Below are 25,317 nucleotides of genomic sequence, written 5' to 3' on the forward strand. Positions count from 1 at the left end.
AAACTTGGCAACAGGATTCAGGATGAACAAAGTTTTGCAAGCTTTTTTTTCTCTTGAGCTTGTTTTTTCAAGTTCATGGTTGCAGCTTTGCAGTGCTGCCTCATTCTCATGGTTAAGAAATAGTGCAGAATTTGTGCGATGACCTCTTCTTTATGCTGAGCACATGGAAAAGTCAAGGTCTTTGTGTCAAGCACATGCTCCACTGTTTCCCAGTATACAGACTGACTGTCGGCATTTTTTGCAAAGTGCTCCTCAGCTGCTCTCAACAGCTCAAAGAGATTCACGTTGGGGTGCAACAGTCCACCCCTGCTCTTTGTGTTGGTCAGGGATGCTTCAGCAGAGCTGTTTTCCGGAATGGTAAAAGCAGACCGGCAACAATCGCACGTTGTGGCTTTCATCAACTTTCGGCTCAAGAATCCAACCTCATAGTAAAGAATGCAGTCAACGACTTGCTCTGTATCTTTTCCGTTTACTGTGATAACATCCTCACATTCCCAGTTCTCAACAAGAATCAGTTTATCAAGCTTTTCTTTTAGCTGATCAATGAAGCCAGGCGAAGAGTTGCTTGCACTGCCTAGTTCGATCAAGGCTCTGAAGTCTGATGCGTCTAGTAATGGCTTCTCATCGGCCACGCAGCAATTCCCAAACTTGAGAGGCCTCAGAAGGCTGTAAATGGACATTGTATTGTACAGTTGCAAAAATGTTGGCATTGAAGGATGGTCATTCTGGCTTCCAGCAAGTCTTATCTTGCCAAAGAATCTTTCGATCGGATCTTGGTTCATTTTATTTGTAAGAACGTATCTGAACTCGTACTGATGCAAAAGAACCTCACAAAGCTCTCAAGGTAACTCGGAGCCCTTCAGAGGTGCTTTTTGTCAGGAACATATCTTTCGTGATATTTCCACTCTGCAGCTCTTTTTCCCAGGTATCCAACCATTCTACTCCACGTGACAGAATGCCTAGGTCAGAGCCCTGCTTTGTGACACCTTCATGAGGAAACCGTCGGTTCAAGGCATCGAAAAGATTATTAAGAAACAATGTGAATTCTTGCGTGGCTTCAGTGTCTCCCAGACTGCGCACACCACGGTTTCTGTAAAATTCAATACCTGCTGCCATCGAGCGACTGAACACTTGCGTGGCAAGCTTTACCCGCATCTTTTCACAGTTGCTTGGATAAATGTGGGAATGTGTTATTTTTGGACACACCTTCAGAGCTCCAACATTCGCTTGGTTTTCTTTATAAACTGCTGCATAGTCCTCCCACCTAATCCAACGTCCCTCCTTTTTCAGGTACCTTTGTTGCAAAAGACGGTTTCTGATGCATTTAAAGAGGTGTGGAGCATCAGAAAATGCAAAAAATTTTCGTGTGGGGTCGCTTGGATGTGTGAAAGAGTTCTGGCAGGCTTCTAGTGACCCACTTATACCCAGTGTTCGCCACATAGCCCTGTTTGTCGAAGCTCCATCACAAACAAACCCATGAATTTTTGCTCCAGCTTCCTCCATAAGTAAAATTGCCTGAAGGAGCAACTGTGCAAGAATAGTACCCCTCGTGGCACCTTTTGCTGCAAAAACACCTATTGGCTGCGCATAACTTTCACCAAAAGGGCAGAACATAAAAACAAGTGCATGGTCTGCAAGCTCGCTACTGTTTTCCGTCTCTGATGCCAGACCGACGTAGGTCATTGTCTTTGAGTTGACAGCCTTGCTTTTACGGACTTGCATCTCATCAAAGATGATAATACCGTGCCGCTTGAAGTCATCTTTCTTTTCAAGTTTCCTTTTTAAGGCTATGAAGAACTTACTATCAAAGCCTGTTTTAAAGCCCACCAATGAGATGTAGCGGTGTATTGTTCGTACTGAAGGCAAGGCGAGAATTTCACTCTCCATCAAGAATCTGTATCCTGCAGGTGACCTAATATGAAGGAGAAGGCAGAGCAAGATCCAGTCATCTGAGTATCTTCTACCGTTTTTTGAGCGAGCTTTGCCTGCAGCTACACACTCTTTCAACACCAGCTTTTGCTCTTCAGGAAGGTTTGCTTCTCTGGAAAGGCGTTCGAGTGTTTCATTACTGATTTCTAGTAGTTTTGATTTGCAGTTAGCCAATTCTTGTTCAAAATTATGTTTTTGTTTTTGAAGCCGCACTCTTGACTTGTAGCAGGCAATCCTGGCGCGCCGCAACATTTCAATGCGCGTTTTTTTCGATGGACTGGCCGGAATGCGAATGTGTTTCACTTGAGAATTCTTTTTCTTTCGTGCAGCATGAATACGAAGTACATCTTTTAACTTAGCACATGCATTGCAACTTGTACTCTCTGTCACTAGTAGGCAACTGTTGTGCCGCCAGGTTCCACATTTGTCAATATATGCGCACTCGGGGCGTATATTATTGTACATTTCACCACTGGGACCACCTGCACACACATGCATTTCATTAAAGACCCGCACTGCACACTCTATATCAGCTAGAGAATTCATGGGCAAACCAGAACTTATGGTATGTACGTTAACAATACGGCCATAAACAAAACATTTCACTGACAAGGAGTGATTATGTGATGTGGTTACTTCTAGTACTTTTCTATGAAAAGGCGCCTGCAATTCTAGGTTTTCTGCATTCTGCATTTCGGCAATTCTAGCTCACTGAAAACAACAGATTTAACTCCAAATCTGTCAGAAACTTGGACTGCCCAGGCTTCACTTGGGAGTTTAAGGCTGGATGCACAGCATGACAGAGCGGAAATTGTCATTTGCTGTCCTCCGTCCTGGAGGAACAGGGACTCGGTGGGTCGCTGCTCTTGCGTTGGTCCATGACTTCTCTCTTGCTGCGTAGTTTTTTCAGATGAGGAAGAAACTTGTTGCTGAATGAAAAGATATGATAGAATCAGGAATGTTTCTGCCATCCCAACTAAGCTAAAGTTTCGTTTACGTCACCTATATTATGTCATTACTTCTCTTAAACAAGTCGGTGTTACATGTTTCTTGCTATTTTATTATTTCTTATTAATCTAAAATTTTCTGTTACCAACTTCTTCTTTAACGCCTGAACGGCGCTGAAATTAAATAAATAAATGTTCACTTTCCGGATGCCACCTAATAGTGAGCAAAGCTTATGCGATTACTAGCACACTGTGCTATTAGATGTCCAATGAGATCCTGGCTAATTAATTATAATCAAATAAATATACTGAAAGGAAGAATCGTATCGTATTTACGATAATTTCCGCTCAGTAATTGTAGAACAATATCATGATTTGTTGCGCCTAGTGAGCTTAGATGAGGCGGCTGGAGGAATGCCACCTGAATTTAAAACAGGAAATTACCTTTTCAGCTGCATGACTAGGGGCGTCGGCAGTGCATGTGCCACTCAATGTGTCAGTATCGCATTGAAAAGTATCCTCTTCTTCACGTGGAGGGGGCGCGACGCTTTTGAAATCCAAGCGTGGCCTCTTACAAGGCGCGTCTGTTGATTCGGCATCAGAATGTTTTGAACTCGTTGTGTCAACCAGCAATAAACTTGGTGTATTTTCAACGGCCAGGTGTAGCTCTTCAGAAGCATTCGACGCTTCTGGCTGTCCTTGCTTCTTAGGCTTGTGAGAAGTCGGCGGCAGAGCCTGCCGTTTCCGCGGAGGTTTTCTCGTTTTTTGCTGCACAGTCAAGTATCCTGGGCAGTTCGGGAAAATGCCAGGCACAGCGTCGGGTGAGAGCACCGTTTTTTTTTTGTGCGTATAGAAGGACGTTCCCCTTGTATTCCGCGTGATATGTTGCAGAGATCACTTCATTCGGGAAGTGCTTTGCGCACACGTGGTCGGTAGGCTGCAAAACTCTATCTGCTCTCGGAATCGCCCATCGCCACTTTTCTAAACGTTCGGGTTCACGCGGAGCCTTGAAGAGCGACACACGCTCCGTACAAGTCCGATATCCCGACTTGCAATTCGGTACAAAGCACTTCTTGCCCATTTTGAAGCGCAGCAAGGCTGAGCGCAACTAATTGCACTCGGCGTCACATGCCGCGGCGTGGTATACGTTGAGTGCATCACAGCAGAATACCAATCAGCCGAACAATGCACTCACTGGACTCACAGGCACAACCAAACACTTTTAGAGAACCCGGAGAAGCCTTCACACACACACACACGAGCTTCAGCAAGTACACCCCGCGCGTGGCGCGAAAATTTCCGAACGAACGCGAGCGGGCAGCGCGGGCCCCTGGGCTCCCATACTACAGCGCCATCTGTAACCTTGCGGCGAAAACTACCGCTGATTCAAGGTCATCTGCGAACACAATCTGCCCGCGCCTTCTCTCTACGGGGAGCGGCGAGTGTCAGCACCTAAATTATTCTTACACCGTGGGGACGAAGCACGGCGTACGGAACACAGACCACGCTGAAGAACGGTTCTACCTAGCGTAGTATTGCTCTCGCAATACTGCGTAAATAAACTACTGCACCACTATACCGGACTGGCCTGACAACGGCAGCATAAGAGGCAAAAACTCTCATATCACAGACGAGTAAAAAAAATACAAACTATACTCATTTCATAGAACTATGCATGGTTCCCTGTGGACCTGGCTCAGTAAGCAAGGGTGGCTGCAGTTACGGGTGCCTCCAGGCCACCTGAAAGGGCATGCCAATAGTTCTCTGCTCAATACCGGAGCATGAAGCCCTCCCCTGTGCATAGCGTGGTAGGGGGTCTGCAGGACACTCCGACGAGACCCTCGCTCCCACCACCGCCAGGCTCTCAAGCACAGGATCAGCAGGTCGTCTGCTGGTGCTTGTAAAAACAAAGGTGCTTGTAAAAACACTCTGCCATGACTTATCTGAATTTGTTACTCTCGTCTTTTTCACTTTTTTTTTACCTGCTGTTTCTATTTTGTGTCTTTATGTTATCTTGTTATTTGTTTATATATATATATATATATATATATATATATATATATATATATATATATATATATATATATATATATTTTTTTTTTTTTCTATACTTCTATATTACTTTTATATTTATGATCATGTATGACTGCTGAACAACCCTGTACTACCCCCCCCCCCCTTATGTAATGTCCCGAACGGGACCTTTAAGGGTTAATAAATGATGATGATGATGATGTCATGAGGAAATATAAATTGACGTCTAGAACCGTGATCCGGTAGGTTATGAGTCGCATGACCGACCTCCGCTGTCATGGGCACCTGCATTCAAGCAGAAGGGCGCGTCCAAAGTAGAGAAGCTCTACTTAGGCGTATGGTCCCTCCTCTGTACAGAGCATGCTAGGGGGTCTGCAAGATACCTGAGGCGGTTCCCACCACGGACAGGCTCAAGTACAGGATGGAAATGACATCCGCTGGTGCTCGTAAAGCAAACGGTGGAGTGTTGGCAGCAACAACGTTGACGCTACGACGGGAAACAGGTCAGAAAGCACCCAGGTAATAAGGCAGCCAGAAAAAAAAAGGATTCTAGGAAAACAAAGACAATGGAATCACTGGACAAGTTTAGAGTAAAGTAAAATATCAACTCTAAATTATTACGTACATAACTGGGCCGCATATTTCGAAAAAAATATTTAAGATCGATTTGGACAGAAAAAGAGGGATAAAAAAACATAAGTAACCTTTCAGAGCAGATATGTAGACAAATAAAACTGGCTGCATGTAAATTAAATGATTGCGAAAAAAATTAGGAGACAATAGTTCAAATCAGCGAAGAAAGTTGGCGACAATTGAATTAAAATTGCGCAAGCAGCCGGATTTCTAAGTCGAGTAATTAGACGTTTTAATATCTGAGGAGCAAAAATAGTTTAGACAAAGCAATATAAGCTAAGCGAGCCTCAGAGACTCCTGAAGAGCTCAAAGAATGTCTCACTAAGCGGCGGCGTCAAGGCTCGGATCGGCAATTGACGCCCAATCACTGCCAAACTGCACATTGAAAACCGCGACAATGTTTCGATTGCTTAACCGGTACAGCCTAATATATGTGATAACCAAACTCTAACAAGCCAAACCATAGCGTTCGCTACGTATATTCTGGAGTAGCTGTGCTAAGGCACAGAAAATGTTTAAAATGATTGTAATAGCAAATTAGTGTTTTACGTCCTTGTCTTTCTATTTAAATATATGTTCTAAACGTTTTGTACAAACTTTTACTGCCGTACCATTTGCGTCCTCTCTGTCGTCTGAACGTTATGCAATTAGGCTGAGTGACTGTGCCGATAATCGACGTATCTATAGATATAAGATGACCGTTTGCTACTTCGCATCTATCAAACACTGAACAGTTTTTTTCTGCTACTTAAACTTGATTCTGCAACATCGCGCTTCGATACAGCCTGATCGAGATGAAAAGAGAAGGCCGCTGCTTCTTGAGTCGCATATGGAACGTTTCCTGATTTGTTATTTTTGATCAGATTCTATGCATGCCTAGACAAAAGGTATTTTCTATTCAGTTACTCCAGTGCTTGCAGTGTGTAGTAGATGAATATATTTTGTTTAATTATCTCGCTGCTTCGCACATGCTTACTGCTTAGGTTTCTGTTTTGACCCTGAGTCAATGAACTTGCAATAAATAATTTTTATACCTTACTGCCCACGTATAGACGTCTAGTTTATTTAAGCGCGCTTTTTAAGTTTGACTTTACTCTGGGATGTTGGTAGCCGATGCCTGTTGTACTGCCTCGTTTGCAGGTGTGCTGTGGGCAGCTACTGCTAATCTTCCAGACTCTCTTATTTATTTCTCACTCCGGCTGAACGTCTTTTCATAAATGCAATAGCGATCTTTAAAGTTAAAACCAAAACACAAGAAGTCTTCGGGCTCCTTCATCTCCGACTATCAAAAGCATACTCTGTATTCAGCAAGGCGTACGGCCCACATGTACTCGGGCCACTGTAGATACTGCCATTTCTGTTGCCTGGCGGACGCTGGGAAAGAACCCGGTTGACGAGTCGATTTCTGCAGAAGAGCCTTTTGTATTAACGACCATTTTTACGGCGTTAGCTTACTGCGCTGATGTTTAAAGTTGGCATTATTCCGTGTAATTCCTGGACCGAGCACCTCATGCGTCCCACAGATGACGCCACGTAGTCGCGCGCCATTCTGTATACCGCTCTTTGCGGCAAACATCATGGCTTTCATTGTCAAGCTCAGGTACGGATTGCTACGGTATCGCCGCATTCGATAACGACCTGTGTAAAGCTGTAGCATATTATTGCGCTGTGCAGTAAGCACCTTAGTCTTGAAGTTCCAACTACAAATGCCTTGCGAACTGTGCATTGCACATCGTGTTGTACATGAAGTTCAGTCTAGCGTAGGTAAATACGGCGTACGCATATAAGCCATCTCGCTAAAGACAGAGACCGCAGCCGCCATGACAGACTAGTCCGTTGCTGAGAAGCTTATCACGCTCGGAAGAAAGCCAGGATCTAAGTGGCAGTAGCGACTGCGGCTTCGGCTGATCGCGAAAGTTTGTTTCAGTATAGTTGAACCCCTGCGATTTTTTTTTTCGTGATTTTATCGAGGGACATTAGATGATTTCTGCAACACCGCAAGTTACTTAAAAAAAAAGTGATGACGTTTAAGCTTTGCTTCTAAAAGTTCCTCGCGACAACATTTAAACCCCAGTTCTTCGAGACGATAGATGGATGTATAAGGCTTTAAATCGGGCGGCGCTCCCGCCATCTTTTACTGCAGCGCCGCACTATCGAAGGTTAAGCAAGGCGGAAATGTTCTTTCATACTCGCTTAACAATTGCTTCCGTTATTAGTTTCTTTCTAAGGATAACCTAAACATTAGCTGAATCCTGTTTGACTTTGAGGGTTTCCGCAAAACTGTTATGGTTCCTTTACTTTCTTCTGTTTAAGGCATTGCAACCACAATGATGACACCGGCTTTTCTGCGACACGGGGTTCCTAACGCTATCGCCTTAAAGAGAACGTTTAGTCTCGAATACCAACCTTTTTTACTTGCAGACGCCCACATTGTATTCGATCTATTGGCGAATGATTGGACACTGTCTGTGTACCAAAACGTTATAACAAGAATAGCTTTCAGTCATGCAGAACCGACCAGATGCCCAATGATGGTTGTTTTCAGGCTGTGTTCTATCTCAAACATGTGTTATCAGCAATATAATATTTAACACTAGTATCGCATGGTGGTGATAAAGCCGATAAAAACAAATTAAGAAACTGGGATTGCACTAAAGAAATATTTTATTGGAGTTACTTGCGCCCGCAAAAAAACTAAGCAACTCAGTGACCGCGATGCAACAAACGGGCTCTATTGTCACCTGAGAATGACCGTTCCACTCGCCAACACTCAACTTAAAAACGGCAAAAAAATATCTAGATAAAGCCGCGGACCGTGACAAGCATAACCTGGAACATTGCTGAAAGACGCGCGAGTGGCCGGAATCTTTTAGATACATCTCGACGCATCTTGCACGATATAGAAAATGATTAAGCTGCGCCTCGCGACAACGGCAATGTGCAAAAAAGTATACAGAATCAATCCCGTACCGATGGCAGTCGAAAAAGAATCAATAAATACTTGAATGGTTCGCGGCCTCGCTTCCCTCTAAAAGAGGCATCGACTGGATGTTTAAAAAATAAGCACAGAAAGTTAAACAAAATATTAGAAATCAAAATACTAGAGCCTTTAGCGCGCGTAGTAATTGGCTTCAGGCGCACAACACGGAAGATGTCTGGGCGCGCCCGGCGCGGCTGATTTGTGGTCGTGCCGTCGGGGATGGCTTCATAGTCAAGTTGTCCCATGAGCCGAATTACTTTGTATGGGCCGAAGTTTTTGACTAAATCCGCTATGGCGTATCGGCGTCCATGCCCAAACTTGGTCTCCCGGCTTCTGCTCTACATCGCGTCGTCGCAAGTTTTATCGTCTGGCGTCGCTGCGTTGCTGGTCTTTAATTCACATCTTGGTTAGTCGTCAGGCTTCCTCTGCACGTTGAAGGTAGGCGGTGACGTCTAGATTATCCTCGTCCGTTACGTGTGGCAACATTGCTTCCAACGCCATCGTTGGCTCCCTGCCACCTACAAGTTCGAATGAGGTTGACCGGATTGTCTCTTGAAAGGCGGTGTTACAGGCAAAGATAACGTAGAGCAGGATAATGTCCCATGTCTTGTGGTCGACGTCGACGTACATGGTGATCATGTCCGCGATAGTTTTATTCAGACTTTTCGTGACTCGTTCGTCTGTGGGTGTTAGGTGGTCGTCCTCCTGTGGCTTGTCTGGCTGTGGTTCAGGATGGCTTGAGTGAGCTCCGCTGTATATGCGGTTCCCCTGTACCTGATGAGCACTTCAGGGGTACCGTGGCGCAGGAGAACGCGCTCGACGAAAATTTGGCTACTTCTCGTGCGGTACCAATAGGCACTGCTTTTGCTTCAGCGTAGCGGGTGAGGCAATCGGCGGCCACGGTGACTCACTAGTTACCTGTAGATGAAGTCGAAAAGGGGCCGAGGAGATCGATTCCAATTTGCTGAAAGGGCTTGGTCGGGGTTGAGATGGTGTGTAGTACACCCAAGCAGGTTTGATTAAAGGCGTCTTGCGTCGCTGATACTCATGGCACGTTTTCACTTATTATGTAACTTCTGGTGGTACCGCGGCCAATAATACTTCTCTTGGACTTTTGATGCAGTGTGCGTGCCATTCCGATATGTCGTGATTTCGGGTCATCGTGGAACAACTTCAAAATTTCTTAATTCCTTCAGCACCACAAGGAGGTATGTGGTCTTGCTGGGTGCGAAGTTCTTCACTAGGACGTCATTGCTTAATGCGAAAGAAAACAAATGACGCATGAACACAGCAAGAAGGGAAGCGGGCTTGCCTTACGGGTAACCCGCTAAGCCTTTCAACTTGGGTATCAGCGAGCTCAAGTGGACCGGAATGGGAGAATTTAATTCCGGCGACCATTATGCTTTTATTGTGGGCACGAATCCAGGAGAAGGAATGGGGCCGCTCTCATAGTAAACAAAAAGAACGGGCAAAGCAGTGCTAGGGTACAACCCTAAAAACGACCGAATGATTTCACTTCGGATCCAAGGTCACTCTTTCGCTGGGTTTCGGGCAGAGGAACTAGAGACCAGATTGCCAACCTTCGCTGGATCATGAAAAAAATAAGAGAGTTCCGGAAACCCATCCACTTCAGCTTTATTCATTATACGAAAATGTTTGACTGCGTAGATCACCGCAGATTGTGGCAAGCTCTCCAAGAGATGGGAGTTCCAATTCACCTCATCTGTCTCCTCAGGAACCTGTATGAAGGGCAAGAGGCCACTGTTAGAACTGGGCATGGTCTTACTGATTGGTTTCCGATTGAGAAAGGAGTGATACAACGCTGCATACTGTCGCCCTCTCTATTTAACCTATAGGCTGAGTGCATCATGAGGAAGGCCGGTCTGGACGAGTCTTCAGCTGGAGTGAAGATTGCTGGAAAACGTATCAACAACCATAGATATGAGGATGATACCACTTTAATGGCAGAAAGTGAAGTGGAACTTAAGAGACTTCTGATGCGCGTACAATAAGAGAGTGAGATGTTTGGGCTTAAACTGAACATTAAAAAGACAAAGATCATGGCGTCTTGCCCTATCAAGTCCTGGAGCATCAAGGGACAAGAAGTGGAAGCTCTTACAGATTTTCTCTTCTTGGGCTCAAAGATTACCCCGGAAGGAGACTGCAGCCATGAAATTAGGAGACGCCTGCTTCTGGGAAAGAGAGCCATGGGTAGCCTTGACCGCCTAGTAAAGAGCAGAGACATTACACTGCCAACCAAGATCCATATAACTCGTGCTATGGTCTTTCCAGTTGTGATGTATGGATGCGAGAGTAGGACTGTGAAGAAGGCTGACCGCCGAAGAATTGACGCGTTTGAATTGTGGTGCTGGCGGAGACTCTTGAGAGTTCCTTGGACTACCAGAAGATCAAATCAGTCGATATTGTCGACCATAAACCCCGACTGCTAATTGGAGGGTCAAATTCTAAAGTTAAAGCTCAGCTACTTTGGTCATCTGATGAGAAGAGAGGATTCGCTGGAGAAAGATTTGATGTTGGAAAAGGTTGAGGGTAGCCGGAGAAGGGGTAGGCAGCGAACGCGATGGTTAGATGGCATCCTCGAGGCGCTGCAGATGAAGTTATGTGATGTTAGGAAGATAATGAGAGACCGGAAAGCGTGGCGTGACATGGTTCATAGGGTCACGAAGAGTCGGACAATACTGGACGACTAAACTGAACTGAACTGTCTCGCATGATACCAGTAAACCACAATTTACACACTGTTCGAAACGGATGTTAAAGCCACTTCACCTGACACAAACCTACTTGTGTACAGCTCCCCAGGCTGACGGGGTGCTTGATTATGGCACAGCGTGCTGGTTGCGATACACTCAGACAAGTATAACTACCTTGGAAAGCATTCAGCGGACCGCAGTAGCATTTATTTTCAAAAAATAGGATCGGTACAAGTCACCCTGAAAGCTCCTGTCAATAGCTGGTTTATCCACAATTAGCAAGCGGTCCAAGAGCTAACATTAGCACCTCTTCAATTATTCATTCAAACTGACAGCATCACCTAACTGTCCCCTTCGAGCACCGTGATAGCTACCAGACCCAAATACAACAATCACCTGGAGGAATAAAGATCTCGCATAGATGCATTCCTTTTTTTATTTTTTTTTTATATGCAATTCGGGAATGAAAGAGTTTTCCCAAGATGCGAAATATTTCCATTTTTGTGTTCCAAGTGTGCCGTGAAGTATCATAAGAAATGCTTATGATTACTCTACACAGCTGAATGCTTCTTTCGTTCGGTTTTGTCAAAGTGCTTGTTTTTTTTTTTTTCATATGAACATGTATGTTTCCAGTGTAGGACGGCTTCGGGATAATTTCGGCTACCTGGGGAATTTTACCATGCACTCCTTTTCGTTTCGCCTGCATCGAAACGCAGCCGCTGGCTTTCTGGCGCGAACAAAAGTAGTCGATAGTCTGGTGCAGTCCTCGGGCGTCTTTACCATGAACTGCACCACCGCAATAGTGTTTTATATTTTTTCATATATATATCCGTGCAAACATTAACCCGCGTAAACTATTTTTCCTTTCTGCAAAGGTTGGCATGGTTACTCACTGTCGCCACCAAAGTGGAGGTTTCTGCTCAATAATGGTAGCTGTGCTGTGGTAAAAGTGCTTTCCGCCAGCTATGGTAAACGAGGTAAGTATACACCGCAGCATGCGCCGCTCCCACCTTCAGCGTTCTTTCATGTTGCACGTGATACTCGCGGTCATGCAAGTGCAACGTCCGCCGCTTCACAGGATGGTGTCGCTGGGGACGCTCAATACTTGGTTACAGACATCTTAGATGTCAGAGAAAGTAAGAAAGCAGGCACCAACGCGGCACAGTTGCGAAGCTTTGTACGTAGAATGTGGTTGTGCCTTTTCAGCGGTGTTAAAGTTCAACCAGAACTAATATATGATTTACCAATTAAAGTTTTCTTGCAAAATGCATTTTCATTTACTTTCCATAGTTTCGGTGGCTTGGCATTTTATGCGTGTATATGTAAGTACCTTTCCTTCTGACAATACTTCCAACGCGGATCACTCTAAGTGTGGCTGAAATCACAGTTGTAGGGAATTGATTATTAGTAACCGAACACATATAAATGCTTACTTTACATATAGTTGTCTAATAAATTGGATACTTTCTAATAATGAAAAAGTTTCTGGTGATTCAAATATTTTTCTATATAATTGGTTGCAGGTAATCAATTACTTACTTGCAAAAGAGGCTTCAGCAGCCAATGGTCTTTGACGATGTGATTGCGTAGCCTTTCAAGGCCGCATGACCATGCACGTTTCGCTGGCTTTCGTTCTTTATGTAGCTGGCACATTTACGGATGCTTGTTAAAATAAATCGTGCCTAGCTAAATTTCTCCCGAAAAACTATTCTCTTCTTGATTTCACACGTTTTATTTTCTTGCCGGTGGTGTCAGAAATATTACACCCGAACTTTCAATACTAAGCATCATATTTCTCAAAATATTCCGCACCCTGCGATGTAAAGAAAACATCCACCGATGATTTTTTTTAGCTTTCCAGCATCCTTACGTGCATCGAAGCTTCGCAGCGCCTAAAGCAAAACGCGGCACTTGGTACTGGACGCATAAACTGGCAACCAAACAATGCGCGACCTGTAGAGGGCGCGCAAAATGTACATGCGCTACAACGTCTCCCACTCTCTGGCATTTAATATGAGAGTGTCCACGGTAGGGGTTGGAGACTTCGTGAGAAAAAGTTGCTTAATCAGCTACACCTTTTAAAAACACCTTCTTCTGAAAATGAATGCCTAAAAAATTAAGCAAGCAGAACTAGGGAATTCTAGGTTAAGCAAGTATGGGTCATCAGAATGAAGTGCCAAGAAAGTAACGTAATGTTATTTAATTACTGCACTGCATGAATTCAGTTACTTTTATTCGGGCTCTAAATGAACACTATTTGTTAAATCTGTGGTCATAATTGTTATTGGGAGCCTATTGGAGCAGATACTGTGTCTCCCATGCAAAGCTCACCATAATCGTGTTCCGCAGCAGTAACCTTGAAAGCATGCGCCTAAACGCGTGACTCGCTCGCTTGGCAGGTGCGCCTATCCATGTGACTAACCTCTGGCCCGCCGCTTGAATCACTCGCTGGGTAGTGTTGGTGAATACGTTTATTGGTGGAGCCATGAATTATTTGTTACAAAGCCGGGGCCGGATCCTGATCACGGTGGATGGCCGGCAGGCCGTACCTGACGGCGATCGCATCAACCCAGTCGACCAGCCTTCTTTGTGAGGCCGGTTCTGAGCTGGAGAACGTATCTCCCAACCTGTTGTCCGTGGGGCACTATATTTGGCCGATAGTTGAAACTCTGGACACAACAAGATATTGTGTTCGAATATCACCCTGGAGTCCTGCAAATGGAATTGTAGGGCTGATGACTAGACGGCAAGAAGAGTGCCAGTATAGTGCTGGGGAGAGCAAGGTGCGGGCAGGAAGGTGTCTCTTTGTTATCTGTTCTGGTTTAATAGGGAGGGGTGAATTGGTGGGTAGTTAAGTCCTTTTGAACACCTGAACATCACTTCAGTCCTTTTGAACAGCAGTGCAGCGTAATCTCGTTGTACAGTCGTGAGCAAAAGTGGTATACAACACTCAGCCGGCATCAGAGCTCGAGAAAACTGCATCCCAACTTTGTCTAGCAACAGCTATCTAAGGTCGAGACAATACTGGCAGTGCCCCATTTTATCCACATGCATGTGTCGGTGTCGCTGTCCCTTACGCTGTCGCTAGATGGCATTTCGATGCAGTTTTCCCGTGCCCTGTCATTGCCTGAGTGTGTATACCACTTTTGCTCACAAATGTACGTGATCAGTCCTTTTCTGGCGCTGCGTCCGTCCTCGGTATCTCCCGTTTGATAAACGTATGCTCGAGCAGCAGGAAGAGCCGCTTCGTTAGCAGGGTTACCCGAATGTATCCAGACTATCTCTATGGGCCGGGTTGGTGAGAGATACTTTTTATAATTTTGTAACAAGCAGAATGTAGTTGCCCTCGGGATAAATTTTGTATGATAATTTTAGAATCACTGAGGATGGGGTTGACAGTGGAAGAGACTATCGCGAAGAATATAGCGGATTATTTCGTCTCTACATAACTTTTGGATATGAAGATGCCTCATATGATGTGTTCGAAGCGGCTTGATGCGGCGTATATTTGACAGGCGGAATGTCGGATATAGGCCGTAAACTCTATATACGCATATATGTACTGTATATACGCAAACTGTATAAACTGTATATATGTAATTGGATTTACGTCGTCCACGTAAACTGTATCTGACTCGTTTGCATGCCCTTCCAGTAGTGGACGTGTTCTGGCCTCCCATTTATCCGGTTACGAAGAGGACGCATCTTTTCAGAAAGTGGGTCTAAAGTGCGGTGATGGCGGACTGCCAAACTGCATGTTTCTACTGGAGGGGTGCCGATCGGCGTAAACTGGTGAGAGGAAACAAAGAGCCGATCGTTTGGGGTTGTGGAAAGCCGTCCTAATCAGGCCTTGCTGTGGGCTTCCACAAGTTCGCTAAGGGTGTTGTAAACTGAAATGCTGAGGAGTACAGCAGTGGGGTGCGTTTCAATATGCCTAGGTCTATTGAACATGCCTGCATGGTGAGGGAACCCACTTTTTCAGTCCTATTTTTTTGTTAGATATAGGCATGGTAGAGCGTAAAGAAGACTGCTTATGAAGGATGCCTGTACTTGGCGTCTTAAGGCATGCTCGCGCATGCCAAGATGCTTGTTAGCTTTAGTTTGATTAGGTTGATAATTTTATGCGTAGTGGCAGTGAGCCTAGAGAGTGTCTTCGTATTAAGGCCATTGTATCTGATTAGCTTGCCTAGTATTCAAAGTATGTGCACATCTCACACTGACTGATCGTCTATGGTGACACGCATAGCTGTGCTTTCGCGAGGTTTGATGGGTATGAGCGGCTCGGACTTTCTTGGGGTACATGCAATGCCTATGGAGGCCGCGCATCACGACATCATGTCTACCCGTCCTGAAGACTTTCTTAGTGCGTCTCATATTCCCAGTGACGGGCCATGGGGGTTTACCGCAGTGGTGGTACAGAGAGTGGAATCGTCTGCATATAAAAAATTGAAAGGTTTCGGATATGTGAAAACTTTTGAACTTGGGGATAACTGCCACGTTATATAATAAATGCGATAGACTGATCTCCGTGGGGTGCCTCTGTTGCCAAGGGGAATGCTGGGTAGAGTTTTAATAACGACCGATCCGAATTTATGTTATGCGATCCCAGAGAAATGCTTAAATGTACAGGTGTTCGGATCCCAACATCCAGATTGGATAGTGTATCCAATATGTGATAGACATTGTCAAAAGGCTTTGGCGAGTCAAAGGCCAGTAATGCGCTAGTGCATTCGCAGTGCCGGGGGTGGATTACGCCTGCGGATATTTGTAGCATAATATTTTGGCGCATAGGTGGTTGTGGAAACCCGGCATTGTGTAAGGAAGAAGGTGGTGGGTTCGTGTGGTTGTGTAGAGGGTTCAGGATGAAGTATTCGAAAAGTGTACAAAGACAAAAAGTAAGCGAGATGAATCTAAGGTTAAGGGTGAGCAATTTGCCGGTTTTTGGGACGTGTGCCCAATGTGAAGGAACGCGAGCCTTTTGCCAGTGTTTGTTAAAAAAATTCGTTGCCCTGTTAGAGCTGTCATAAACGTTTCTGTGTTTCTCTGAGCAGCTCCTGGAGCTCAAGTATTCACAAATGGAGCATGGCTTCTGTGACTTTCCCAAGCTGTGCCTGAAACTCGCCGCGCGAACAATACAGCGGCGCCGTCGGGTAAAGTTGCGTGGCACTGCCGCTGAGGGCGCCACTGACGTAGGGGTCGAGGCGCACTGGTACGAACGCCGGCGTGGGGGCGGGAGCGCTGTTATTCGCTTGCGGGATAACTGCTACTAAGCATGAATCGTACATATTCAGTATATTTACTTGTAAGGCCAACATTTTTAAAGCATAGCAAGTGATAACGGTAATTGCTTGACAATGACACCAATGCTATGACATTTTTTGTGAGCCACTTTCAAGAAATGCCTCGAAAACCTGGATAACTGCTCCGATAGCGTCCATGGTAACAGAAAAATTGCACTGCTAGTCTATGTTACGGTAAAAAAAAAATTTAAGAAGAAAGGCACAAACATTTATAACACATTTCGAAACAGCGCTGTGCTACAAGAGTAACCACTTTTACAACTTCATCACTTTTCCTGAAAGTGGCTTCTGCTAAAACGGCGGCTTATACAGATCATTTTTGTCAGTTATCGAAGAGGCGTAGTTCACCAGCAGCGGTCTGATAAATCTTGTTGCCACAAGTCGAGAAAACTGTTGACGGTAACTGCTGTCACTGACGGGGCACTTTAGCAAGTTTGAGTTGTAGATGGCTGGAACAGCTGCGTCGGTCAGGTTTCTAAGTGGATTTTGTAGTCTTGGTTTTTCTTTTAAGGTCCTCTCCACAAACAGCCACAGAGTGTCTAAGACATAGAGTAATGCGTCATATGGGTAAAGCAGCCCCCCTCGGTCCTAATGTCGCGTGAACAGCTCGAGTGGTTTACTAGTAGGTGACTTCGTTGCGAGTAAACAGCACTGCTCACGTTCCATATGCTCACTTTTTATACGAGCAGTGTAGCCACCTACACAGAACGTAGCCGCCAGCTGTAAGAAAGGTGAAGAAGCAGGGACATGCTGCACATCTAAGCATCCCAAGGCTTCCAAAGCAGCCTCTGGAAGCTCATCTCTGCTCGCAAGTGCCCATAGCCCTGCAGTCCTAAGTCCAGTGCTGTGGTGACTCTCATGACAGAGCACGTTGCTGTGTTCAGATGTCGCGGTAATACCCGTCTTCAAGACCTTTTCTAGTCCTGAGAGTACTGACCGCGCGTCAAGTTGGTCGTTGTATCCCAGTGACCGCCTCAGGGGCTCAAACAGCGCTTCAATTGGGTCCATGCTGAATGTCCGCGTTAGTACAAAACAGAACTACTCCTCAGCTAGCAGATAGCGGATGCAGCACGCAGTCGAGTAACTTGTGAGCAGAAGGGCCTCGTAGGATTCGGCTGTGAAAACGCCACGAGGATAAGTTGCATCTTTCTTTAGTTGGTTGATATATAGCGGAAAGGTAACTTCTAGTCATTCCAGCCTAGAATCATTTTTGTCGTCAAAGTGCCTGACGTCAGGGAACCTTTTCTCGATATGTTGTTGTTTGTTGTTGGTGTCGTGCAGTAGGAACCACCGATGGATGTTCTTCATAAACAGTATTGTTGGTACCGCATAGGCAAATGACATATGGTAGCTCTGTCCTGCGTGCTCCTTCAAAAACTCCAGAGCAGATGTAACATCTGGAGAAAAAACTTCGACAGATCTTTTGACGTTCATTTTTTTCAATATCGTTCGGAAAAAAACATGTTTTCTGGTTAGACTCTTCACAGGTTTCACAACCCAATCTTTCTGCATCTCGTAGGGTTTTTTTCAAGTGAGATGATGTAACTTCTCCTTTCTTTCCAAGGTCGCGTACAAGGGTCTGAGAGCGGATGTTTTTGCATACGTGGCAATAATCGAAGCTTAAGAACAGCAGCCGATCAGGATTACACGGATGCGGTATCCTGCACGTGAGGAATCCGCCGCAGAGGTCCTTCATGGCACTCAAGTTTACTTTATGGTTGTCACTTACAAAGCGTACCACCTTGAACCCAGCCTCTTCGACCTTAGTGAGGACATATCGCATCAATTTGAACGGCCGTGCGCCATTCAGTTCTTTAGTGAAAAAGTACGATGCTGGTATTCTGTATGAAGTAGACAGACCATTAATTACAAAACAAAGCAAGGAATTTGCCAGCACCGGCGTACTGTCAAGATCGGTGGCCACACCTATGTCCAGATGGCCCACGAAACTACCTTGCTGCTTGTTATACTGTAGCTTTGGCTTGATTCGAATCTCGTCGACGGTGAGAGAACATACTCTGGAGTGTGGCGATTCCAGCTTGTCAAGCGCTGATGTCAGCCGGGCTTTTACCAAGCCACTGAAGCCTGTTTCTCCAGAAGTACTTCCAATGAAGTTTTGCAGCGTGTTTCTGGTCGGAAGTTTCAACAATCTTTCCTTTCGGGCGTGCTCATAGGCTTAAGATGTCTAAGTATATGCAGTGTCGCACTACATCTTCCGACCATGTTGGCATTTTTCGCTTGAATTTGACAACTTGGTTCAGCAGGAAAACGGCAGCAATGTTTTTTTCTTCCGCTTGTTCCCGGATATATGCCATATTCTCAAATTTAATGTCTTCTTTAGGCCTTTTCAGCCCCATTTTATATTTATCTGCTGTGGTGCGAAGCCTGTCTATTTGCTTTTTTAGGTCTCTATCCTTCCTCTTCCACTTAATTCTTTCCACTGCCAGCAGGTTGGAAGATCTGATGTCAGCTTGCGTTGTTTTGTCGGCGCGAACGAGCTTTTTTTCTTTGTTGCTACAAATGGCTCTTGGTTGATGTTGCTGCACCTCAATATAGTTGACGCTTGAAGTTAGGCTTCAGAGACCTCACTGTCAGCATCAGAAGCTGGCGTTTCAACGTTCGTGCTTTCGTTGTGCTTCATGAGTTTTTTCGCTGGCTCATCTTGGCTATGGTGGGTCACAAAAGCTGCTTTTTTTCTTACTCTTGCACTGTTCTTCTCCTTCAATATTCGAGGTTGCAAGTATGACGGGTAGTCAGGGAACACTGATGGTAGAACTCCCTTTTTCAGACGGCGCCTTTTTCCTTCTGTGAAGTCCGAGTTTTTTAAATGTTTGCTGCATACCTTCGAATATTTGGAAGTGCAATTCGGTACCCAGTCTTCTCTTCGTATTGCTGTCAGCCATTGCTCACGCAACGCAGCTTCGACGGGGATCTCATGAAAAGAAACACCAGGCTCCTTTCTTATACTATCCGACCGGCACAGTGGCACACAGCAGTATGTCATTGGAATCTGCAAGAATAATTTCGGAATCAGCTGTTACTTTCAATGATTCAGCTCGTTGCCGAAAACATTTTTTTTTCTCACTTAATGAACAAGAAAACAAATATACGCGTTGTATCTTTCTGTTTCGCTCCCTCCAAAGTAATCGTCACAAGAGATAAAGCTTCTGTTTTTATTTTATCACAGAAATATGCATCAGCCTATACACTGCAAAAAAAAAAAATACTGCACTGGAGCATATGCAACACACCACACATACGAGCTAACAAGGGCGGACGTTAGCACCGCAGTCCAGAAAATGCACGTGCACATTTAATAATATTATTGCCTTACTGACGCGTGATAATCATAGTTTCTGGTGCTGTCATTATTTTTCACAGGCCTGAATGAGGGTGAATATAGGTTTTGCGGTTTCCGATGCTAGAGAGGTACACAGCGATCGAGTTGACAAGGGAGACTAATATAGACTTTGCATCATTTGGTTTAACTCAATTTAAAGTAGCCATTGTCACAATGGGTAAAACTTGTGTTTCAATTTTATCACAAAGTATACTGCGTGTACTGCGAAAATAAAAACTGCGCAGGAGCGCGTCCAACATACTAGACGAGCTAGGCAGGGAAGCAATTAGCATTGCAGTCCAGAAAATACACGTGCACATCTAATCTTGCTACTGCAGTACTGACGCGTAATGAACAGAGTTCTTTGTGCTGTCACTATTTTTCACAAGCCTCAATGCAGCTGAATACTACGTAACGATTGCCAGAAGGATAAAACAAAGCTCGCACTTACCAGTTGGTAAATGCTGTATTCCTGTAGCATCCGAAGGCAGAGAAAAAAGCAAGACCTTGCACAATGCGAAATAGCCCAATAAACAACGAGAGATCGACAGCACGTGGCTGCCCGGACTGCTCTGCGACGCGGCGTACCCAGCACTCGCCTAGCGAGGGTGGCCCTATGTCGCTGTCGCCATTTCTTGGCAGCCAGCGGCGTAACTTCCCAACGGAGGAGGAGCGGCAACGACGGCCGCGGAGCGCGGAGTTGCCAGGCGCAGAAAGTATAAAGGAGGCTATACCCAAGCGCATTTGTTTGATGCCAGATTTCGGGTTTAAGGTTACTGCGGTGAGGGTGTCTACGGTGGAGTTGTAAAATATGTATTTTACGTACCGGATCAACTTCTTGCTGTCGATGTCTAGGCTATGGATAAGGCAAGTCGCGTTGCGGTGCACATTCTTGGTGTGATCGAGTTCTAGTAGGAATAGTAAAAATCCCCAGGTGTACTTAAATCCTACGTTTCAAGGAGTGCGGTCGTACAATTAACACTTTAGTTAGTGACTGACCTTTGCCACGTGCCTCTCCATGCATCGTGCGAGAGCGGATGCGCATAGCTTCAGCTTTCGTTGTTTGTTTTTTACCTGTCGCCAATTTAAGCATGAGCGAAGTTGCAAGGGCTGGAGCAAGCGGTTATCAACCACCTCCGATTTTCGTGGACACCCCTATATTTTAAAGTGACTATGTTTACGTCGTTTAATTTAGGCGAATGATTTTGTAAGGTGGTCTGTTTGTGTTGAGACTGCGGTACGAAAATCGCAAGAGCTATCCTAGTTGGTGATTTTGAGTTTCCGCGTCACATGAATAGTTATGGAGGTAAGTGAGAGAGAGGTCTGAATTATAGTGGTTGCCACTGAGGGAGATTTGTGTTTTAGTCATTCCGCTTTGTGTGATACTCTTCATGAATGTAATATCAGGTGTGGTGGTGTTTTGTACAATGTTGCCGATGCACGTGTAATTTTGCTTATCATTTCCGATGGTTATATGCTCGTTTTCGAGAGACGCCCATAGTCGGGCGCCTTTGCTACAGTTTCTTGGAGATACTCAGCTGATATTCAGTTCGGTTCAGTCATTCAGTCGTGTCCGACTCTTCGTGACCCTATGGACCATATCAGGCCACGCTTTCCGGTCTCTCACTATCTTCCTAACATCACATAACTTCATCTGCAGCGCCTTGAGGATGCCATCTAACCATCGCGTTCGCTGCCTACCCCTTCTCTGGTGACCCTCAACCTTTCCCAAAATCAAATCTTTCTCCAGCGACTCCTCTCTTCTCATCAGATGACCAAGGTAGCTGAGATTTAATTTTAGACTTTGACCCTCCAATGAGCAGTCAGGATTTATGGTCGACAATATCGACAGGTTTCCTCTTCTGGCAGTCCAAGGAAGTCTCGAGAGTCTCCGCCAGCACCACAATTCAAACGTGTTAATTCTTCGGATCACTGCCTTGTCAGGGCGGAGGGGCTTGCGAAACTCGATGAAGTCGTGAGCTCTGCTGTGTAGGGCCACCCAAGATGGACAGGTCACGGAAGAGAATTCTGACAAAATGTGATTCACTGGAGGAGGTAATGGCAACCCACTCTAGTATTTCCGGCCAAGAAAACCCTATGGCCAACCAGCTAATATTCAGTTCAGTTCAGGCGTTCAGTCGTGTCCGACTCTTTGTGACCTTATGGACCATGTCACGCCACGCTTTCCGGTCTCTAACTATCTTCTTAACTTCACATAGCTTCATCTGCAATGCCTCGAGAATGCCATCTAACCATCGCGTTCGCTGCCTACCCCTTCTCCGGCGACCCTCAACCTTTCCCAACATCAAATCTTTCTCCAGCGACTCCTCTCTTCTCATCAGATGACCAAAGTAGCTGAGCTTTAACTTTAGAATTTGACCCTCCAATGAGCAGTCAGGGTTTATGGTCGACAATATCGACTGATTTGATCTTCTGGCAGCCCATGGAACTCTTAAGAGTCTTCGCCAGCACCACAATTCAAACGCGTCAATTCTTCGGCGGTCAGCCTTTTTCACAGTCCAACTCTCGCATCCATACATCACAACTGGAAAGACCATAGCACGGGTTATACGGATCTTGGTTGGTAGACTAATGTCTCTGCTCTTTACTAGACGGTCAAGGCTAACCATTGCTCTCTTTCCCAGAAGCAGGCGTCTCCTAATTTCATGGCTGCAGTCTCCTTCCGAGGTAATCTTGGCGCCCAAGAACAGAAAATCTGTCACAGCTTCCACTTCTTGTCCATTGATGCTCCAGGACTTGATAGGGCAAGACGCCATGATCTTCGTCTTTTTAATGTTCAGTTTAAGCCCAAACTTCTCACTCTCTTCTTGTACGCGCATCAGAAGTCTCTTGAGTTCCACTTCACTTTCTGCCATTAAAGTGGTATCATCCGCATATCTAAGGTTGTTGATACGTTTTCCAGCAATCTTCACTCCAGCTGAAGACTCGTCCAGACCGGCCTTCCTCATGATGCACTCTGCATATAGGTTAAATAGGCAGGGCGACAGTATGCAGCCTTGCCTCACCCCTTTCTCAATCGGAAACCAATCAGTAAGGCCATGCCCAGTTCTGACTGTGGCCTCTTGCCCTTCATAAAGGTTCCCGAGGAGACAGATGAGGTGAATTGGAACTCCCATCTCTTGGAGAGCTTGCCACAATCTGCTGTGATCTACGCAGTCAAACGCTTTAGCATAATCAATAAAGCAGAAGTAAATGGGTTTCTGGAACTCTCTTGCTTTTTCCATGATCCAGCGAAGGTTGGCAATTTGGTCTCTAGTTCCTCTGCCCTTGCGAAACCCAGCTTGCACGTCCGGAAGCTCCCGATCCACATACTGCTGCAGCCTACCTTGCAGGATTTTTAACATCACCTTGCTAGCATGCGAAATAAGCGCGATCGTGCGGTAGTTGGAACAATCTTTGGCACTGCCTTTCTTTGGAATGGGGATGTAAACTGACCTCCTCCAATCCTGTGGCCACTGCAGGGTTGTCCAAATCTTTGGACATAATGTATGCAGTGTGTTAACAGCGTCGTGGTTGAGGTTTTGAAGCAACTCAGCTGGAATACCATCAATTCCGCTAGCCTTGTTCTTAGCAAGGCTGGCTAAGGCCCATTCAACTTCATTCTTCAGGATGCCCGGCTCGAGATCAGTAATCACAACCGTCCTATGTTGGGTTTGCACATCCGGGTCCTTCTTGTACAGTTCTTCTGTGTATTCCTGCCACCTCTTCTTTATCTCTGAGGCTTCGGTGAGGTCCTTGCCTTGTCTGTCCTTTATCACGCCCAGCTTAGCACAGAAGCTTCCTTTGATATCTTTGATTGTCTTATACAGAGCTCTTGTGTTCCTTAATTGGCTGTTGTCCTCAACTGCTTGACACTGTATGTTCAGGAAGGCATTTTTATCTCTCCTTGCTATTTTCTGAAAATCCGCATTGAGAACCTTGTATCTTTCTCTTTCCCCCATACCTTTTGCCATCCTCCTTTCCTCAGCTATTTGCAAAGCCTCTTCAGATAACCAGTTTGCTTTTTTGCAGTTCTTTTGCTTTGGAACTACCTTAGTAGCAACTTCTTGTATTATATCACGAACATCAGTCCACATCTCTTCGGGCTCTTTGTCTTCTAGATCTAATTCTTGAAATCGATTCCTCACTTCCACAGCATATTCTAATGGAATCTGATCCAGATCATACCTGAAAGGCCTTCTAGTTTTCTGCGTTTTCCTCAATCGAAGCTTAATTTTGGCAACAAGAAGCTGATGATCGGTGCCACAATCGGCCCCAGGCCTTGTTTTTACTGCTTGTATAGCGCTTCTCCATCTCTGCCGGCAAATAATATAATCGATCTGATTCCTGTACAGACCGTCCGGTGAAATCCATGTGTACAGGCGCCTCTTGTGCTGTTGAAAATGAGTATTCGCTATGGTCAGGTTGTTTTCTTGACAGAACTCTACTAGCCTCTGCCTAGCTTCATTTGGCTCACCAAGACCGAACTTGCCTGTAATTCCGAATATTTCTTCACTCGCGACCTTAGCATTCCAGTCTCCTATGAGAAAAACGACGTCTGATGATGGGGTGCGGTCTAAAAGGCATTGTAGGTCCGCATAAAATCTCTCAACGTCAGCTTCTTCAGCAGCAGTGGTCGGTGCATAGACTTGGATAACTGTTATGTTGAAAGGGTGACCTTGGATCCGAAGTGAAATCATTCGGTCGTTTTTGGGGTTGTACCCTAGCACTGCTTTGCCCATTCTTCTGTTTACTATGAGAGCGACCCCATTCCTTCTCTTGGATTCGTGCCCCCAATAAAAGACATAATGGTCGCCGGAGTTAAATTCTCCCATTCCGGTCCACTTGAGCTCGCTGATACCCAAGATATCAATGTTCAATCTGTCCATTTCTCGCTTGACGATATCCAGTTTACCTTGCGTCATAGATCTTCCATTCCATGTTGCTATGTGATATATCTCCTTGCAACATCGGACTTTCCGGTTGCTTCCCGACACACCCACAACTCGAGCGTCCTTTTGGCTTTAGCCCAGCCGCTTCATTCGTCCTGGAGCTACTAGGAATCGCCCTTTGTTCATCCCCAGTAACATGTGGGACGCCTTCCTACCTGGGGGGCTCATCTTCCGGCGCCATATCGATAATGGTATTGTGACTGGCCATAGGGTTTTCTTGGCAGGAAATACTGGAGTGGGTTGCCATTACCTTCTCCAGTGAATCACATTTTGTCAGAACTCTCTGCCGTGACCTGTCTATCTTGGATGGCCCTACACAGCAGAGCTCACGATTTCATCGAGTTTCGCAAGCCCCTCCGCCACGACAAGGCAGTGATCCATGAAGGGGCAGCTAATATTACATGCATTCAATTCTCATGCCACTATCAACGGGGGGTTGGCGCTGATGTGAATGGCATGTTTTGTGGCCGCAATCAGAGGACCAGTTT

The 25,317-nt window shown here is 45.5% G+C and overlaps 1 long non-coding RNA gene and 1 pseudogene across 1 annotated transcript in view; one reads left to right on the forward strand and one right to left on the reverse strand.

The window, feature by feature from the left end:
* LOC146200918 (uncharacterized) overlaps positions 1-25,317 on the forward strand; it is an 87,395-nt gene that overhangs the window by 46,950 nt on the left and 15,128 nt on the right. The window contains exon 4 of the long non-coding RNA XR_014704858.1: positions 12,113-12,214. This is a non-coding gene — a long non-coding RNA (uncharacterized LOC146200918). The remainder of the gene's footprint in view (positions 1-12,112; positions 12,215-25,317) is intronic.
* LOC146200919 (uncharacterized) lies at positions 16,829-19,541 on the reverse strand (annotated as a pseudogene).

Source organism: Amblyomma maculatum, chromosome 2, assembly GCF_055883805.1.
Source record: "Amblyomma maculatum isolate TAMU_Amacu chromosome 2, ASM5588380v1, whole genome shotgun sequence".
NCBI classification, from domain to species: Eukaryota; Metazoa; Arthropoda; class Arachnida; order Ixodida; family Ixodidae; genus Amblyomma; species Amblyomma maculatum.